This window comes from Pseudorca crassidens, chromosome 10 (genome assembly GCF_039906515.1).
Source record: "Pseudorca crassidens isolate mPseCra1 chromosome 10, mPseCra1.hap1, whole genome shotgun sequence".
NCBI lineage: Eukaryota > Metazoa > Chordata > Mammalia > Artiodactyla > Delphinidae > Pseudorca > Pseudorca crassidens.
Genome location: NC_090305.1, coordinates 56,548,534 through 56,564,850, shown reverse-complemented (window position 1 = coordinate 56,564,850; position 16,317 = coordinate 56,548,534).

Here is a 16,317-nt window from a genome sequence, read left to right as displayed (position 1 = left end):
CCAAGTGGGATTTAGTTTTGGAATGCCAAGATGGTTCAACATATAAAAATAAATCAATGAAATACACTACATTAATAGAGTAAAGAAAAAAAATGATCAACTTCAATTGATGTAGAAAATAAATTTGACAAAATTCAACACCCTTCTTGACAGAAACACTCAATAAAGTAGGAACAGAAAACTACCTCAGTATAATAAACGGCATACATGAAAAACCCACAGAGAACATCATATTCAAATACTAAATGTCTTTCTTTAATATCAAGACCAAGGCAAGGATGCTGGCTTTCACCACTTATATTCGACACAGTATTGGAAACAATAACCAGAATAATTAGGCAATAAAAACAAAAAATACCAAAATGATATAGAAAGAAGTAAAATTGTTACTGTTCACAAATTACATGACCTTATATACAGAAAAACATAAAAGATTCCACAAAAAAATTGTTAGAATAAATGAATTCATTAAAATAGGAAACAAAGGCAATACACAAAAATAAGTTGCCTTTCTATACACTCACAATCTGAAGAGAAAGTTCAAAAAACAGTTTCATTTATAATAGCATTAAAAAGAACACTTAGGAATTAACTTAATCAAGGAGATGAAAAACTTGTATAATGAAAATCTACCAAACATTACTGAAAGAAATTAAAGAACACATAAATAACTGGAAAGACATTCCCTGTTCATGGGCTGGAAGACAATGTTGTTAAGACGGCAGTATTACCCCCAACAATCTACAGATTCAATGCAATCCCTCTCAAAATCCCCATGATGTCTTGCAGCAATAGGAAAATCCATCCTAAAATTCATATGGAATCTCAAGGGACCCTAAATAACCCAAACAATCTTGACAAAGAGAAACCAATACTAGAGGATTCACACTGTGTCCTGATTTCAGAACTTACTACAAAGTTTCAGTAATCAAAACAGTTGGGTACTGGCATAAAGACAGACATGTGGAATAAAGAGCCCATAACTAAAACCTCCCATATACGGTCAAATAATTTTCAATAAGAAGGCCAAGACCATTCAATGGGGGAAATGACGGTCTTTCAACAAATAATGCTAGTAAAACTGGATATCCACTTGCAAAAGGATGAAGATGAACCCTCACCTAATACCATACACAAAAATTAATTCAAAATGAATCAAAGACCTAAATGTAGGGCACAAAAGTAATAACCTCTTAGAAAAGCTTCAGGACATTGGATTTGGCAGCAATTTCTTGGCTATGACACCAAAGGCATAGTCAGTAAAAGGAAAAAAAAAAACTGACAAATTGAACTTCATGCTTTTTTAAAATCGTGCCTCAAAAGATACTATCAACAGAGTAAAAAGGCAACCTACAAAGTGGGAGAAAATGTTTTCAAATCATGTATCTAATAAGGGATTGATAATCTTAATACATAGGAAACTTGTAAAACTCAACAATTACAACAACAGCAAAAAAAGATTCAAAAATGAGCAAAGAACTTGAATAGACACTTTTCCATGGAAGATACGTAAACGGCTTCTCCTTCCCCAGAATTTTACCTAGATGATGATCCTCTTTCCAAACACCTACAATTCCTTTTCTCCAATCATGCCTTCTCTATGAAGAGAGATTTCTTCTTTCTGTCTGTATGTGTGTGTGTTATTTTTAAGAAAAGTGGGAAAATGTAGACACTTCCTTTTTTAAGAAAACTCTTACAAGCAACATGAAAAGATTTACAGATACTGGTAACTAAGCAACTGAAAAAAAATCTAAATAATATCATCTTGTTAGTAAGATTTGAGAACATACTGAGCATCTCCTACTTTCTCACTAAAGGTCAATAATGCTACGTGGTGACATATTCTAATTCTGTCTTCATTACAGTCATTTGGGCATTTGTCAGCCATCCTGAATTCTTTGAAAAAACAATTCCAAGTATGCAAATTGTGTAATACAAATATGAACTGTTAAAAATACACATTAGAGAGAAAAGAGAGTATCAATCTCAAAGTAGATTCCCCAAGTTCTTATACTGGGCAATTTAGAGAAATTGGTAATGAAAATCAATAGATGCCTGTACCCTTCATGGGAGAAAAGGTTCTTACCAGTTACACATATTCATCCAATATTTTAGGCAACATGTGAGCACATTAACATGTACTGACCATCTACACCCACAAGATACTATGATTTGTGTGTTCACATACACTATTTTATTTAATTCTTGTATCATTTCTGTATTATTATTCCAATTTTATATATGAGAAGGGAAACTACTTAGTGAGGGATGCAACTGATTAAATTCATGTCTGTTTGACTAAAAGGATAATATAGTTTCTACTGGTATACATTAGTTCGTTCATCAAATATTTACTGACATTCTTCTTGGTGCAACAGTTCTTGGTATAGCTATTTGAAACACAGTGTCTTTCATCAAAAGCTTACCCTCTCATTGGATAGTGACAATGAAAATGCATACAACTATAATACATGAAAGGATGTGATCGATTTCATGGGAATTTTATAAACGAAATGCTGTAGTATAATTGATGTAAGTAACTCTGGAGGCCAGAACTTCATTTTGGAGGAAAATGGAACAACCTAAGTGAAAACTAATAAAAACTGCCTGACCAATAATAAAAGCTAATATTTATTGAGTCCTGCCAAGTGGTTTACACATTAATTCATTTGATTTTTCAGCCATCGTGTGAACATTTACTATCCCAATTGTCTATATTAAGTGCCTTATGCAAATTCATCCATCTAATAAGTGGCATAATTAAAACCCAAGACCAGGTTGTCAATCCCAATTTCTGCTTCCCAATAGTTATGCCTCACTGCATCTCAAGCAAAGAATATGACATCTCAGGAATGATTTCATCAAAGAATGCAGACATAATGTATGCAGATACAATGTTTATGAAAAACTGTAACATAAATTACACTAGGGATAGCAAAAGGAACATCGCTGGTTCTACAAAAAGTTTCTACATTTTGAAGTGGTACAGTGTTAGTTAGTTCTAAGTAGATTGTGAAAGGATATGTATAGTGCAACTCCCTAGAGGAGGCATGATAACGATACATAACGATAATACAGCGATGAAGCCAAGATACCAGTAGATAAATTAAAACAGAACACTGAAAATATTTTAAATATCTAGTCAATCAGATAAAAAACATATTAAGTATATGGGCCTGGAACTCACTATGTTAGACACTGGGGTACACCAAAGACATGGATAGGTACAATCTGGGTAGGTATAATCCCAGACCTCAAGGGACTCATGATCCAGCAAAGAATATAAGTATTTTAAATTGATAATGCACATATTAACTTCAGGAAGATGGCTATTTCTGTCCAGTGAGGAAAGGAGGAGAAAGATTGGAGGGTATATGTGTATGTGTGTGAGTGATTTCTCAAGGGCACTACTGATATTTTGGGTCAGATAATTCTTTGTGTGGTGGATAGTTGTGCGCATTGTAGATGTTTAACATCATCTTTAGACTCCACTCACTAGATGTGATTAGATATGTACAGATACACATATATACATGTAAATGATTGCATGTAAATCATTATTAGAATGCAGTGTTAATAATATTAAAACTAAGTTATATTAATATGTGTTAAGTCTTATTAGTGAGCTCTGGCATGCACATTACAATTGAAATATCTACAACTTTTTAAGTATTACAAATAATTAATGAACATATAAAAAGGATGATTAATGGCCCAATGGAAAATAGCAAATAATGGTACCAAATTGTTTGGGGGTTTTGAGGAAGCTAGAATTTAAGGCCAGATTTAGAAGTTGAGTGAAAATTAATTGAACCAAAAAGGGTGTAAAAATCGTTGCTTTAAATCGATATGTAATATACTGTAGTGTAATCACCCTAAATTTGTTCTGCTTTTTCAAGTTTGCTTTGACATTCTTGAGCTTTTGCATTCCATTTTGCATTTTAGAATTAATTTGTCAATTTCTAATAATGTAGCTAGAATACTGATTGAGATTTCATTAAATCCACAGATCAATTTGAGGAGAGCTGCATCATAACAATATTGAGTTGTCCAACATCTGAACATGGTATAACTGTCTATTTATTTAGATGTTCTTTTATTTTCCTTAATATGATTGTAGTTTGAAGGGCAGAGGCTTGTACAACTTCTGTTAGATTTATCCTTTTATTTGAGCTGTTTGATGTTATTGTAACGGTATTTTTTAGGCAATTTATTTCCTATTTTTTGTTGCTGACAGAATTATAATTAATTTTACAGTAAGTTGCATATAGTAAACTTGCTACATTTACTTATTAATTCTAAAGTTTGTCGATGCTTTTGTATTTTTCTATGTTCACAAAAATACCATCAGACAATAAGAACAAATATATATTATTTATTAATTATTATGGATTTCTTATTTTTTTCTTGCCATATTGCACTAGCTGAGGCCAGTAGTATAATAATAGTTGAAGTGGTGATAATAGATGTTCTGCTCTTGTTCCCTGTCTCTCCAGGAAAGCTTTCAACTATGCACCTTATCTCAGTCAGGAACCTGAGATAAGGAATAAGAAAACCCTGAGAGGTAGAATCACCAGGAGAGAGCAGTTATTTCCAAAGCCAAGGAAGGAGGGGATTTTAAGAAGCTGGTGATGTATTTCTTGAGATCTGTAGAGTTTTCAAGCAAAACGAGACTTGAAGTATTTGTTGTGATCAATTATTCTTTACTTGTCAAAGGCAAATAATAACTCCCTTAGAGACATGTTTTGGAAAGATCAAATAAGAAAATACAGAAGAAGACCTACACTATTTGCACATCTAGTGCACTAGAAGTTTTCGTTTCATTTTTTTTCTCCATCTAAAATAAATGAAAATTTGTCATACCAACATGGTTTAGTAAACATCGAGATGATACACGAACTGTTATTCACCAAATTGCTTGATTTCCTGTCAAGCTAAACCTTGATTTATTCACTAGACACAGTCTAGAAAAGTGATGTGTATCCACATTTATTAGACACTTTCTGAATGATTTGTTGTTTGTTTACGAACAGCAAATTCCTTTTATAGTACAAGCACTAATTTAGAAGTATTAGTCTGGAAACGTGGCCTTTCTTATATAGACTAGTGATTTCAGAATTTTTGCAAATATTGCATGTCGTTTTGTCAGTACAACAGTAATACGCTGCTATATTGATTATATGTCTTGATTATATGATATGTCTGCTCTGTTAGTAAATTAACACTTAAAATACTATTCAGAAGCCCATATTCATGGAAATAGTAGATGAGGATATTATTTTAGTAGCACTTGATACTTCATCATCTGCAAAGTAAAAACAACTTTTACCATAAATAAATTTTAAGAGATGCTAAAAAAAGTGCTAGACAGTCACTTGGACCCCAAATTTAGGGGGTGAATAAATAAATCTTTGGGTTGTACAACAACAGATAAATACTTTTCTAGAGATGGCTAAAAGATAGATAGCTTAAAGTGGAATGTTTCTTTAGTGGCCCTGGTGAATTTACAAAAAAAAAAAAATTGTGTAGGATATCATCATTAAGTGACTCTAGTTCACCACCCCTCTCAGACCCCACTGTTCTTTCTGAACTTTGCTCTAAGATTAGTGTTTTTCTTTGTCCCTGAGTGACTGCTCAGCCAAGAAATATCACTTCTCAATTAACTCTTAGGTAATTAAAGAAGACCACTGGTCCCTTCTATCTATTAGAATAGATAATTTAGATGCCCAGTCCTCTGAAATAATTTAAAGTTAAAGCTTCTCTTTTCAACCAGCTCAGGTCTACTGATGGTGGAAAACCTGTTGAGAACAAAGGAAAAGGTTGACCTTTTCACTACTATTCCTGCTTCCTCCAACTTCCCAACTCGGCTTCAATTCCTGATCCCTCCACTGTTGAGCTGGGAAGGGAGGAGGATGAAGGACACAAAATGTGTTAATCAGTCCCCTTTGAAATGTGTCTCTCTTACCCTCATGGATAGAGTTGAGTCTGTTCCCTGTGGGGTGATTGTATAGATTCTTGGGAGAGTCCCCCTTTCCCTGGAATTCTCTAATGTGGGGATTCTGTGGTTGTCCCCCCAGGACTCACCTTTCAATCTACAGTGTCACCTCCTAACAGGCTCTCTTACTTGGGGTTACTTGCCCACAGTCTTATTTCTTTCTCTGTCTTTTAGCCAGGCTTTTTTCTCCATCCTTCCTCCATAGGAAGCTTGCACTTTTCTCATGCCACTGGTGCAAGTGAACTGTTTCTCAAGTGGCAAACCTCACCTCAGCTGGCACAGACTATTGCTGCCAGCCGTGTACCCTCCTATTACTGGGGTGTGAGTCTAACTCTTCTAGGTCCCTCAAACTCTAACACACACATATCAAGGTCCCCAGGTAGATCTCTGAAGCCTCTCTTTCTAGGCTAAGGTAAGAAGGAAACAAACCCCACGCTGGAAAAGGCAATCCCAACGACCATCTGTATTTGTAGTCATTGTAAAATGCAACAGACAACCAAATAGTTAAGACAAGACCATATTAAATTTAGAAAAAGTAATTTTCTAGCAATTTTCTATATTTATACGAATTTTTTTAAATGATTTTCATTACGAAGTAAAAGGAGGAAGCAGAAGGTGAAGCTAAAAGGATAACAGGTAAGGAAATGGGAAGCAGAAGACAGAAAAAACAGAGAAGGGAGGATATGGGGGAGAAACTAGGCATACGACAAAAAGAAAAAAATGGTAAAAAAAAAAGATTTCAACAAGCGTATAAAACTGATTAGCTAGACAGATATGGTTTCCATTTATTTCATGAACTATCTACTCCCTCAACTCATTTAAAATTAACTAACAAGGGAGACAAGATGGTAGAAGGATGTGAGCTCACCTCTTCTTCTGGAAACACCAAAATCACAAATAACTGCTTAATAGCCATTGACAAAAAAAAGCTGGAACCTACCAAAAAAGATATCTTACATCCAAAGACAAAGAAGAAGCCACAATAAGGTGGTAGGAGGGACACAACTGCAATAAAATCAAATCCCATATACGCCAGCTGAGTACCCACAAACTGGAATATAATTATACCACAGAAGTTCTCCCACAGGAGTGAAAGTTCTGAGCACTACACCAGGCTCCCCAATTAGGGGGTCTGGAACTGGAAGGTGGAGCCCCTAGAGAATCTGGCTTTGAAGGCCAGCAGGGTTTGATTGCAGGAATTCCATGGCACTGGCAGAAAGAGAAACTCCACACTTGCAGTGTGTACACAGTGTCTTGTGCACACCAGAACCCAGGGAAAAAAGCAGTGACTTCATAAGAGACTTGTTTAGACTTATCTGCTAGTGTTGGAGGGTCTCCTTTGGAGGTGGGAAGCAGCTGTGGCTCTCTGCAGGAATGCGGACACTGGTGGCAGTGGTTCTGGCGAGTGTTCTTTGTCATGAGCGCTCTTGGAGGTTACCATTTTCTCACCAAGACCCGGCCTTACCCAAGAGCCTGTAGGCTGCTCCAATGCTGGGACACCTCAGGTCAAATAACCAATGGAGTGGGAACACAGCCCCACCCATCAGCAGACAGGCTGCTTAAAGTCTTCCTGAATAAACAGCTGCCCAATAAACACAACCCCTGACACTGCCCTGCACACCAGAGGGACAATACCCAGCCTCAACCACCAGTGGGCAGGTACAATTCCCTCCCACCAGGAAGCCTGCACAAGCCTCTTAAACAGCCTCATCCACCAGGGGGCAGACAGCAGAAGCAAGAAGAACTACAAACCTGCGGCCTGTAGAATGGAAACCACAATCACAGAAACGTAGACAAAATGAGATGGCAGAGGAATACGTCCCAGATGAGGGAACAAGATAAAACCCCAGAAGAACAACTAAGTGAAATGGAGATAGGCAATCTACATCAAAAAGAATTCAGAGTAATGATAGTAAAGATAATCCAAGATCTTAGAAAAAGAAAGGAGGCACAGATTGAGACAATAAAAGAAATGTTTAACAAAGACCTAGAAGAACTAAAGAACAAACAGAGATGAACAATACAGTAACTAAAATGAAAAATACACTAGAAGGAATCAATATCAGAATAACTGAGGCAAAGAATTGAAAGGTGAGCTGGAATACAGAATGGTGGAAATCACCGATGTGAAACATGGTATAGGAAAAAAATGAAAAGAAATGAGGACAGTCTAAGAGACCTCTGAGACAACATTAAATGCACCAACATTTGCACTGTAGGGGTCTCTATACAGAAAGGGGTCCCTATACAGAAAGGACCTGAGAAAATGTCTGAAGGGGTAATAGATAAAAACTTCCCTAACAATGGGAAAGCAAACAGTAACCCAAGTCCAGGAAGCACAGAGGATCACAAATCATGATCAAGTGGTGTGGTGTATGATCCTCTGTGCAAGGATCCTTGCATCAAGGATGCAAGGATTTTTCAATACCCGCAAATCAATCAGTGTGATACACCACATCAAAATTTAAAGAATAAAAACTATATGATCATCTAAATAGATGCAGAAAAAGTTTTTGACAAAATTCAACACCGATTTATGATAAAAACGCTCCAGAAAGTGGGCACAGAGGGAACCTACTTCAACATAATAAAGGTCACATATGACAAACCTACAGCTAAAATCATACTCAGTGGTGAAAACCTGAAAGCGTTTCCTCTACAATCAGGAAGAAAACAAGGGTGTCCACACTCGCCACTTTCATTCAATGTAGTTTTGGAATGTGTAGCCACATCAATCAGAGAAGAAGAAGTAAAACGGTCACTGTTCGCAGATGACATGATACTATACATAGGAAGTAGGCACAGTGGGAACTACTACAAAAAATTACTAGAACTCAACAATGAATTTGGTAGAGTTGCAGGATACAAAATAAATACACAGAAATCTGTTGCATTTCTATACACAGTGAAAGATCAGAAAAAGAAATTAAAGAAATAATCTCATTTACCATCGCATCAAAAAGAATAAAATACCTAGGAATAAACCTACAAAAGGAGGCAAAAAAAACCTTTATAGTTTTCAGAGTAAACTATAAAACACTGATGAAAGAAATTAAAGAGGACACAAACAGATGGAGAGATATACCATGTTCTTGGATTGGAAGAATCAATACTGTCAAAATGACTATACTATCCAAGGAAATCTACAGATCCATTGCAATCTCTATCAGATTAACAATGAATGGCATTTTTCACAGAACCAGACCAAAAAAACCTTAAAGTCTGTATGGAGATACAAAAGACCCTAAATAGCCAAAGCAACCGTGAGAAAGAAAAACAGAGCTGGAGGAATCAGGCTCCCTGACTTCAAACTATACTGAAGGATACAATAATCAAGAAAATATGGTACTGGCAGAAAAACAGAAATATAGATCAAAGGAAAAGGATAGAAGGCCCAGAGATAAACCCATGCACCTATGGTCAACTAATCTATGACAAAGGAGGCAAGGATATACAATGGAGAAAAGACAGACTCTTCAATAAGTGGTGCTGGGAAAACTGGACACCTACATGTAAAAACAATGAAATTAAAACTCCCTAACACCACATAAAGAAATTAACTCAAAATGGATTAAAGACCTAAATTTAAGACCAGACACTGTAAATCTCTTAGAGGAAAACATAGGAAGAACACTTTGACATAAATCACAGCAAGATCTTTTTCGACCCACCTACTAGAGTAATGGAAATAAAAACAAAAATAAACAAATGGGACCTAATGAAACTTAAAAGCTTTTGAACAGTAAATGAAACTGTAAACAAGATAGACAACACTCAGAATTGGACAAAATATTTGCAAATGAATCAACAGACAAAGGATTAATCTCCAAAATATATAAACAGCTCATGCAGCTCAATATTAAAAAAACAAACGACAAAATCAAAGAAAAAGGGCAAAAGACCTAAATAGACATTTCTCCAAAGAAGACATACAGATGGCCAAGAGGCTCATGAAAAGCTGCTCAACATCACTAATTATTAGAGAAATGCAAATTAAAACTACAATGAGGTATCACCACGCAACAGTCAGAAATGACCTCACCAGAAAACCTACCAATATCAAATGCTGGAGAGAGTGTGGAGAAAAGGGAACCCTCTTGCACTGTTGGTGGGAATGTAAATTAATACAGCCACTATGGAGAACAGTATGGAGGTTCCTTAAAAAACTAAAAATAAACAACCATATGACCCAGTAATCCCACTACTGGGCATATACCCTGAGAAAACCACACTTCAAAAAGACACACACACCCCAATGTTCACTGCAGCACAAATTACAATAGCCAGGTCATGGAAGCAACCTAAATGCCCATCAACAGACGAATGGAAAATGATGTGGTACATATATACAGTGGAATATTAGCCGCAAAAAGGAACGAAATTGGGTCATTTGTAGAGATGTGGATGGACCTAAAGACTGTCATGCAGAGTCAAGTAAGTCAGAAAGAGAAAAACAAATATTGTATATTAATGCATATATGTGGAATCTAGAAAAATGGTACAGATAAACCAGTTTGCAGGGCAGAAATAGAGACACAGATGTAGAGGACAAATGTAAGGACACAAAGGGGGGAAAGTGAGGGGAGCAGGGGGTGATGGTGTGATGAACTGCGAAATTGGGGTTGACATATATCCACTAATATGTATAAAATAGAAAACGAATAAGAACCTGCTGCATAATAAAATAAATAAATAATTTTTTAAAAAACTGGATTAAAGACCTAAATGTAAGACTGGATGCTAAAAAACTCTTAGAGGAAAGTATCAGCAGAACACTCTGTGACATAAATTGCAGCAAGATCTTTTTCAATCTGCCTGCTAGAGTAATGGAAATAAAAACAAAAATTAACAAATGAAACCTAATTAAACTCAGAAGCTTTTAGACACCAAAGGAAACAATAAAATGAAAAAAAACCTCACAGAATGGGAGAAAATATTAGCAAATGAAGAGAGAGACCAGGGATTAATCTCCAAAATTTACAAACAGCTCATGAGGCTGAATACTGAAAACAAACAACCAAAAAACCCAATCAAAAACTGGGCAAAAGACCTACACACATTCCTCCAAAGAAGACATACAGATGGCCAAGAGGCACATGAAAAGATGCTCAACATCGCTAATTATTAGAGAAATGTAAATCAAAACTACAGTGAGAAGACAGACCTTCAAGATGGCGGAGGAGTAAGATGTGGAGATCACCTTCCTCCCCACAAATACATCAGGAATACATCTACATGTGGAACAACTCCCACAGAACACCTACTGAAGACTGGTGGAAGACGTCCAACTTCTCAAAAGGCAATAAACTCCCCACGTACCTGGGTAGGGCAAAAGAAAAAAGAAAAAATAGAGACAAAAGAATAGGGACAGGACATGCACCTCTGGGAGGGAGCTGTGAAGGAGGAAAAGTTTCCACACACTAGGAAGCCCCTTTGTGGGCAGAGACGGGGGGCGGTGGGAGGGAAGCTTTGGAGCCACGGAGGAGAGCACAGCAACAGGGGTGCAGAGGGCAAAGCGGAGAGATTCCCGCACAGAGGATCAGTCCTGACCAGCACTCACCAGCCTGAGAGGCTTGTCTGCTCACCCGCCGGGCTGGGTGGGGGCTGGGAGCTGAGGCTCAGGCTTTGGACGTCAGACCCCAGGGAGAGGACTGGGGTTGGCTGCATGAACACAGCCTGAAGGGGGCTAGTGCACCACAGCCAGCCAGGAGGGAGTCTGGGAAAAAGTCTGCACTTGCCTAAGAAGCAAGAGACCACTGTTACGGGCTGCGCGAGGAGAGGGGATTCAGAGCACCGCCTAAACGAGCTCCAGAGACAGGAGTGAGCCACGGCTATCAGCGCGGACCCCAGAGACGGGCATGAAACACTAAGTCCGCTGTTGCTGCAGCCACCAAGAAACCTGTGTGCAGGCACAGGTCACTATCCACACATCTCCTCCCGGGAGCCTGTGCAGCCCGCCACTGCCAGGGTCTGGCGATCCAGGGACAACTTCTCCGGGAGAACACACAGCACACCTAAGGCTGTTGCAACGTTACGCTGGCCACTGCTACCACAGGCTCCCCCTGCATTCTGTACCCCTCCCTCCCCCCAGCTCAAGTGAGCCAGAGCCCCCTAATCAGCCGCTACTTTAACTCCGTCCTGTCTCAGCAAAGAACAGACGCCCTCAGGCAACCTACATGCAGGGGCAGGTCCAGATGCAAACCTGAACCCCAGGAGCTGTGCGAACAAAGAAGAGAACGGGAAATCTCTCCTAGCAGCCTCAGGAGCAGCAGATTAAATCTCCACAGTCAACTTAATGTACCCTGCATCTCTGGAATAAATGAGTAGACAACGAATCATCCCAAAATTGAGGTGGTGGACATTGGGAGCAACTGTAGACTTGGGGTTTGTTTTCTGCAACTAATTTGTTTCTGGTTTTATGTTTCTCTTAGTTTAGTATTTAGAGTTTATTATCATTGGTAGATTTGTTTATTGATTGGGTTGCTCTGTTCCTCTTTTTTATATATAAATATATATTTTTTTCCTTTTTCTCTTTTTGTGAGTGTGTATATTTCTTTGTGTGATTTTGTCTGTACAGCTTTGCTTTTACCATTCATCCTACAGTTCTGTCTGTCCTTATTTTTTCTTTTTAGAATAGTTTTTAGCACTTGTTAACCTTCGTGGATTTGTTTTTTGGTTTGGCTGCTCTCTTCTTTCTTTCTTTCATTTTTTTTCTTTATTTTTCTTTTTTCTCTTACTTGTTAATTCTGTTTATTTTTAACAATTTTATTATTTTGTATTTTAATAACCCTCTCCCTCTCCCTCTCCCCCCTCCCCCTCTCCCCCTCTCTCCCTCTCCCTCTCCCCCCTCCCCCTCTCTCCCTCTCTCTCTTTCTCTCTTTCTCTTCTCTCTTTTCTTCTGAGCCATGTGGCTAACAGAGTCTTGGTGCTCCAGCCGGGTGTCAGGGATGTGCCTCTGAGGTGGGAGAGCTGAGTTCAGGACAAGGGTCCACCAGAGACGTCCTGGCTCCACATAATATCAAACGACAAAATCTCTCACAGAGACCTCCATCTCAACACTAAGACCCAGCACTACTCAATGACCAGCAAGCTACAGTGCTGGACACCCTATGACAAACAACTAGCAAGACAGGAATACAACCCCACCCATTAGCAGACAGTCTGCCTAAAATAATAATAAGGTCACAGACACCCCAAAACAAACAACCAAACACGGTCCTGCCCACTAGAAAGACAAGATCCAGCCTTGTCCACCAGACAACAGGCACCAGTCACTTCCAGAAGGAAGCCTACACACACTGAACCAACCTTAGCCACTGGAGGCAGACACCAAAAATTCATTGGGAACTATGATCCTGCAGCCTGTGAAGAGGAGACCACAAACACAGTAAGTTAAACACAATGAGAAGACAGAGAAACACACATCAGGTGAAGGAGCAAGGTAAAATCCCCCAGAACAAACAAATGAAGAGGAAATAGGCAGTCTACCTGAAAAATGTTCAGAGTAATGATAGTAAATATGATCCAAAATCTGGAAAACACAATGGAGAAAATATAAGAAATGTTTCACAAGGACCTACATGAACTAAAGAGCAAACAATCAATGATGAACAACACAATAAATGAAATTAAAGATTCTCTAGAAGGAATCCATAGCAGAATAACTAAAGCAGAAGAACGGATAAGTGACCTGGAAGATAAAATAGTGGAAATAACTACCGCAGAGCAGAATAAAGAAAAAAGAATGAAAAAAAATTGAGGACAGTCTCAGAGACCTCTGGGACAACATTAAATGCACCAACATTCAAATTATAGGGGTCCCAGAAGAAGAAGAGAAAAAGAAAGGGACTGAGAAAATATCTGAATAGATATTAGTTGAAAACTTCCCTAATGTGGGAAAGGAAATAGTCAATCAAGTCCAGGAAGCACAGAGTCCCATACAGGACAAATTCAATGAGAAAAACACCAAGACACATATTAATCAAACTATCAAAGATTAAATACAAAGATAAAATATAAAAAGCAGCAAGGGAAAACCAGCAAACAAGGGAAGCCCCATAAGGTTAACAGCTGATCTTTCAGCAGAAACTCTACAAGCCAGAAGGCAGTTGCAGGACATATTTAAAGTGAAGAAAGGGAAAAACCTACAAACAAGATTACTCTACACAGCAAGGATCTCACTCACATTAGATGGAGAAATTAAAACCTTTACAGACAAGCAGGAGCTAAGAGAATTCAGCACCACAAAACCAGCTTTTTAACAAATGCTAAAGGAACTTCTATGGGCAGGAAACATAAGAGAAGGAAAAGACCTACAATAACAAATGCAAAACAATTAAGAGAATGATAATAGGAACACACATATCGATAACTAACTTAAATGAAAATGAATTAAATGCTCCAACTAAAAGACACAGTACAGACTGGATGAATGAATACAAAAACAAGACCCATATATATGCTGTCTACAAGAGACACAGTAAAACCTAGGGACACATACAGACTGAAAGTGAGGGGATGGAAAAAGATATTCCATGCAAATGGAAATCAAAACAAAGCTGGAATAGCAATTCTCATATCAGACAAAATAGACTCTAAAATAAAGACTATTACAAAAGACAAAGAAGGACACTACATAATGATCGAGGGATCAATCCAAGAAGATATAACAACTGTAAATATTTATGCACCCAACACAGGAGCACCTTAATACATAAGGCAAATGCTAACAGCCATAAAAGGGGAAATCGACAGTAACACAATCATAGTAGGCGACTTTAACACCCCACTTTCACCAATGGACAAATCATCCAAAATGAAAATATACAAGTAAACACAAACTTTAAATGATACGTTAAACAAGATGGACTTAACTGATATTTATAGGACATTCCATCAAAAACAACAAAATACACTTTCTTCTCAAGTGCTCATGGAACATTTTCCAGGATAGATCATATCTTGAGTCACAAATCAAGCCTTGGTAAATTTAAGAAAACTGAAATCATATCAAGTATCTTTTCCAAACACAACGCTATGAGAACAGATATCAATTATAGGAAAAAAATCCGTAAAAACAAACAAACACATGGAGGCTACACAATACACTCCTAAATAACCAAGAGATCACTGAAGAAATCGAAGAGGAAATCAAAAAATACCTAGAAACAAATGACAAAGAAAACACGATGACCCAAAACCTATGGGATGCAGCAAAAGCAGTTCTAAGAGGGAAGTTTATAGCAATACAATGCTACCTCAAGAAACAAGAAACATCTGAAATAAACAACTTAAACTTATACCTAAAGCAATTAGAGAATGAAGAACAAAAAAACACAAAGTTACCAGAAGGAAAGAAATCATAAAGATCAGATCAGAAATAAATGAAAAAGAAATGAAAGAAACAATAGCAAAGATCAATAAAAGCAGAAGCTGGTTCTTTGAGAAGATTACAAAATTCATAAACCATTAGCCACACTCATCAAGAAAACAAGGGAGAAGACTCAAATCAACAGAATTAGAAGTGAAAAAGGAGAAGTAACAATGGACACTGCAGATATACAAAGGACCATGAGAGATTACTACAAGCAACTACATGCCAATAAAATGGACAATCTAGAAGAAATGGACAAATTCCTAGAACAGCACAACCTTCTGAGACTGAACCAGGAAGAAACAGAAAATATAAACAGACCAATCACAAGCACTGAAATTGAGAGTACAATTAAAAACCTTCCAACAAACAAAAGCCTAGGAGCAGACAGATGGCTTCACAGGTGAATTCTATCAAACACTTAGAGAAGAGCTAACACTTATCCTTCTCAAACTCTTCCAAAATATAGCAGAGGGAGGAACACTCCCAAACTCTTTCTATGAGGCCACCATCAATCTGATATCAAAACCAGACAAAGATGTCACAAAGAAAGAAAACTACAAAGCAATATCACTGATGAAAAAAGATGCAAAAATCCTCAAGAAAATACTAGGAAACAGTATCCAACAGCACATTAAAAGGGTCATACACCATGATCAAGAGGAGTTGATCCCAGGAATTCAGGATTCTTCAATATACACAAGTCAATCAATGTGATACACCATATTAACAAACTGAAGAATAAAAACCATATGATCATCTCAATAGATGCAGAAAAAGCTTTTGACAAAATTCAACACCCATTTATGATAAAAACCCTCCAGAAAGTAGGCATAGAGGGAACTTACCTCAACATAATAAAGGCCATATATGACAAACCTACAGCCAACATTGTTCTCAATGGTGAAAAACTGAAACCATTTCATTTCCTCTAAGATCAGGAAGAAGA